Genomic DNA, 6000 nt, shown 5'->3' on the forward strand with positions numbered 1-6000 from the left:
AAATGACTTAAATGAGAGTGTTACCTGAAGGTTCAAAAAGAAAAAGTATGATCTTCAGATCCTACGCCAGTTCAAGGCATTTGTAAAATTTATGCTTTCCCCCCTACTTTATTCTTAACTGTGCCTTGAATCAGTTATATAGCTGTATATATTCATCTCTTCCCTCTCTCTCTTTCTCTGCCTCTATCTGTCCAAGGGGATGTATAGCATCCTTTGGCTAGACAAAACTGTATGGATATTTTTTAATTTAATTTTTTTATGCCCAGCATATGGGATCTTAGTTGCCCCATGGAGTGGAATCAGGGCCCGTTGTAGTGGGATCGCGGAGTCTTAACCAATGACCTGCTAAAGAAGTCACCAAAACTATACAGATTGAACCATGTAACAACGTTCATCAACATATCAGAATTAAAAAAACCTCACACTATTTCTTAGTTATATTTTAGCTTTATAGTGTGTAGTCAGGAACCCTTGGCAGCTGTTAAATTTAGAATCCTTGCAACACAGCATCAGAGTGGGAATTTTGGAAGCTCAACACTTAACGTTTTCAACTTGAGTTCACCAAAGATTCACACCATCAATGAGCTCTACAAAACCCTGCACTAGACACATTGTCTCCTTAACTAGTCAGTAGGTTTTCAATTGAGCAGCTATTTTTATTTATTTATATATATATTTTAAAGCCACTATTTTTAATACTGATTTCTCATTAAACAGAAGAAATGTACATAATGCATAGGTAGTTATTCTCTTTCTATTATCTTAATATTTTAATATTTGACCCTAACAAAGCCCAGGAGAGGAAACAGCAAACTGTGGTATGAAGTATCTGCCAGCTAAAAGAAATGTAGTGGATCAAATGGCAACGGGATCATACTTATCAATAATTACCTTAATGTAAATGGGTTGAATGCCCCAACAAAAAGACAAAGGCTGGCTGAATGGATACAAAAACAAGACCCCTATATATGCTGTCTACAAGAGACCCACCTCAAAACTAGAGACACATACAGACTGAAAGTGAAGGGATGGAAAAACATATTTCATGCAAATGGAGACCAAAAGAAAGCAGGAGTCACAATACTCATTTCAGATAAAATAGACTTTAAAATAAAGGCTGTGAAAAGGGACAAAGAAGGACACTACATAATGATCAAAGGATCAATCCAAGAAGAAGATGTAAAAATTATAAATATATATGCACCCAACATAGGAGCACCACAACATATAAGGCAAATACTAACAAGTATGAAAGGGGAAATTAACAATAACACAATAATAGTGGGAGACTTTAATATTCCACTCACACATATGGATAGATCAATTAAACAGAAAATTAACAAGGAAACACAAACTTTAAATGATACAATAGACAAATTAGATTTAATTGATATTTATAGGACTTTCCACCCCAAAACAATCAATTTCACCTTTTTCTCAAGTGCACATGGAACTTTCTCCAGGATAGATCACATCCTGGATCATAAATCTAGCCTTGGTAAATTCAAAAAAATTGAAATCATCCCAGCCATCTTCTCTGACCACAATGCAGTAAGATTAGACCTCAATTACAGGAAAAAACTATTAAAAATTCCAACATATGGAGGCTAAACAACACGCTTCTGAATAACCAACAAATCACAGAAGAAATCAAAAAAGAAATCAAATTATGCATAGAAACGAATGAAAATGAAAACACAACAACCCAAAACCTATGGGACACTGTAAAAGCAATACTAAGGGGAAGGTTCATAGCAATACAGGCGTACCTCAAGAAACAAGAAAAAAATCAAAGATATAAACTAACTCTACACCTAAAGCAACTAGAGGAGGAAGAAATGAAGAACCCCAGGGTCAGTAGAAGGAAAGAAATCTTTACAATTAGGGCAGAAATAAATGCAAAAGAAACAAAAGAGACCATAGCAAAAATCAACAAAACTAAAAGCTGGTTTTTCGAAGAGATAAACAAAATTGACAAGCCATTAGCCAGACTCATCAAGAAACAAAGGGAGAAGAATCAGATCAACAAAATTAGAAATGAAAATGGAGAGATCACAACAGACTCCACAGAAATACAAAGGATCATAAGAGACTACTACCAACAGCTATATGCCAATAAAATGGACAACTTGGAAGAAATGGACAAATTCTTAGAAAAGTATAACTTTCCAAAACTGAACCAGGAAGAAATAGAAGATCTTAACAGACCCATCACAAGCACAGAAATTGAAACTGTAATCAGAAATCTTCCAGCAAACAAAAGCCCAGGACCAGACAGCTTCACAGTGGAATTCTACCAAAAATTTAGAGAAGAGCTAACACCTATCCTACTCAAACTCTTCCAGAAAATTGCAGAAGATGGTAAACTTCCAAACTCATTCTAAGAGGCCACCATCACCCTAATTCCAAAACCAGACAAAGAGGCCACAAAAAAAGAAAACTACAGGCCAATATCACTGATGAACATAGATGCAAAAATCCTTAATAAAATTCTAGCAACCAGAATCCAACATCATATTAAAAAGATCATACATCATGACCAAGTGGGCTTTATCCCAGGAATGCAAGGTTTCTTTAACATCCGCAAATCAATCAATGTAATACACCATATTAACAAACTGACAGATAAAAACCATATGATTATCTCAATAGATGCAGAAAAAGCCTTTGACAAAATTCAACATCCATTTATGATAAAAACCCTCCAGAAAGCAGGAATCGAAGGAACATACCTCAACATAATAAAAGCTATATATGACAAACCCACAGTAAACATTATCCTCAATGGTGAAAAATTGAAAGCATTTCCCCTAAAGTCAGGAACAAGACAAGAATGCACACTTTCACCACTACTATTCAACATAGTTTTGGAAGTTTTGGCCACAGCAATCAGAGCTGAAAAAGTAATAAAAGGAATACAGATAGGAAAAGAAGAAGTAAAACTCTCACTGTTTGCAGATGACATGATCCTCTACATAGAAAACCCTAAAGATTCTACCAGAAAATTACTAGAGCTAATCAACGAATATAGTAAAGTTGCAGGATATAAAATTAACACACAGAAATCCCTTGCATTCCTATACTCCAATAATGAGAAAACAGAAAGAGAAATTAAGGAAACAATATCATTCACCATTGCAACAAAAAGAATAAAATACTTAGGAATATATCTACCTAAAGAAACAAAAGACTTATATATAGAAAACTATAAAACACTGATGAAAGAAATCAAAGAGGACACAAACAGATGGAGAAATATACTGTGTTAATGGATTGGAAGAATTAATATAGTGAAAATGAGTATACTACCCAAAGCAATCTATAGATTCAATGCAATCCCTATCAAGCTACCAATGGTATTTTTCACAGAACTAGAACAAATCATTTCACAATTTGTATGGAAATATAAAAAACCTTGAATAGCCAAAGCAATCTTGAGAAAGAAGAATGGAACTGGAAGAATCAACCTGCCTGACTTCAGGCTCTACTACAAAGCCACAGTCATCAAGATAGTATGGTACTGGCACAAAGATAGAAATATAGATCAAAGGAACAAAATAGAAAGCCCGAGATAAACCCACGCACCTATGGACACCTTATCTTCAACAAAGGAGGCAAGAATATACAATGGAGAAAAGACAATCTCTTTAACAAGTGGTGCTGGGAAAACTGGTCAACCACTTGTAAAAGAATGAAACTAGAACACTGCCTAACACCATACACAAAAATAAACTCAAAATGGATTAAAGATCTAAATGTAAGACCAGAAACTATAAAACTCCTAGAGGAAAACATAGGCAAAACACTCTCTGACATAAATCACAGCAGGATCCTCCATGACCCACCTCCCAGAATATTGGAAATAAAAGCAAAAATAAACAAATGGGACCTATTTAAAATTAAAAGCTTTTGCACAACAAAGAAAACTATAAGCAAGGTGAAAAGACAGCCTTCAGAATGGGAGAAAATAATAGCAAACGAAGCAACAGACAAACAATTAATCTCAAAAATATACAAGCAACTCTTGCAGCTGAATTCCAGAAAAATAAATGACCCAATTAAAAAATGGGCCAAAGAACTAAAGAGACATTTCTCCAAAGAAGACATACAGATGGCTAACAAACACATGAAAAGATGCTCAACATCACTCATTATTAGAGAAATGCAAATCAAAACCACAATGAGGTACCATTTCACACCAGTCAGAATGGCTGCTATCCAAAAGTCTACAAGCAATAAATGCTGGAGAGGGTGTGGAGAAAAGGGAACCCTCTTACACTGTTGGTGGGAATGCAAACTAGTACAGCCACTATGGAGAATAGTGTAGAGATTCCTCAATAAACTGGGAATAGAACTGCCATATGACCCAGCAATCCCACTGCTGGGCATATACACCGAGGAAACCAGAATTGAAAGAGACGCGTGTACCCCAATGTTCATCTCAGCACTGTTTACAATAGCCAGGACATGGAAGCAACCTAGATGTCCATCAGCAGACTAATGGATAAGGAAGCTGTGGTACATATACACAATGGAATATTACTCAGCCGTTAAAAAAAATACATTTGAATTGGTTCTATTGAGACGGATGAAACTGGAGCCCATTATACAGAGTGAAGTAAGCCAGAAAGAAAAACAACAATACAGTATACTAATGCATATATATGGAATTTGAAAGATGGTAACGATAACCCTATATGTGAGACAGAATAAGAGACACAGATGCATAGAACAGTCTTCTGGACTCTGAGGGAGAAGGTGAGGGTGGGACGTTCTGGGAGAATAGCATTGAAACATGTATATTATCATATGTGAAACAGAACACCATTCCATGTTCGATGCATGAGACAAATGCTCAGGGCTGGGGCAATGGGATGGCCCAGAGGGATGGGATGGGGAGGGAGTTGAGAGGGGGGTCCAGGAAGGGGAACACATGTAAACCCATGGCTGATTCTTTTCAATGTATGGCAAAAACTACTACAATATTGTAAAGTAATTAGCCCCCAACTAAAATAAATTTATTAAAAAAAAAAAAAAAGAAATGTAGCGGAACAACCTCAGATTATAGGAGACCATAAATGGAAAACAAGTCCATATAAAACCAGCATCAAGCTGGGCCTGAAAGCACATTAGTTCACTGAGGTCACACAACTATGAGATAAGGTGGTAATAATGGCATATTCTTTTACACATGGAGGAACATAAGTGTTTAGTGAAAAGTAACTTGCATAAGAACATCATAAAATTTTTTTAAAATGCAGATATCAAGCCCAAACTTTCAGACACTAATGTTCTTTCTGGAAGGATAAAATGGAATAGCTATTCTTACCTTACATATTTACTTCTGAATAAACATTTTGCAGCTTTCAAATTCAGAGCATTTTGGAAGTAACATATATATATATATATAGCATTATATGCTATTGCCATTATTATTTATCTGAAATTTTTTTTAAAAAAACTACATTTTCCAGAAAAATAAACAGTTTTTTTATCAATGTTTTGATATTCCTAATTACCCTGACAATATTTTGTCTATACAAGTAAACATTTGAATAAGAAATGTGCATGCATATGGATAGCTAATTCTTCTAAAGTAAAATATGCAACTTGTATTTAAAAACTCTTTCCCCTCCCACCATCTGTCCTCAAATAACTCATGAATAAATATTGAAAGCCTACAGAAAGTCAATTATGCTATAACAGCTAAAAGGCAATTTCCTCCATTTAACTGTTTCATTACAAAGATAGTGATGAACACGAAAAATGTAATATTATCAGGAAATGCTGTGTATATTATATTTAGATGTTATCATGAATGTATTTATATATTCATATCTTGCTAGAAAAAAGTTTTAAACATATAAACCCATTGTGTTGTTTGATGAGACTGATCTTAGTTTGACAACTTCAGACAAATATTTATGCTCAAATTCATATCAAGATATAGTTATTAGATGTGAAAAATTATATTTCAGATTTTATTCAGGTTAAACTATG

The sequence above is a fragment of the Giraffa tippelskirchi genome, chromosome 1 (assembly GCF_054371585.1).
Source record: "Giraffa tippelskirchi isolate mGirTip1 chromosome 1, T2T-mGirTip1v1.2.pri, whole genome shotgun sequence".
In the NCBI taxonomy this organism is placed as follows: domain Eukaryota; kingdom Metazoa; phylum Chordata; class Mammalia; order Artiodactyla; family Giraffidae; genus Giraffa; species Giraffa tippelskirchi.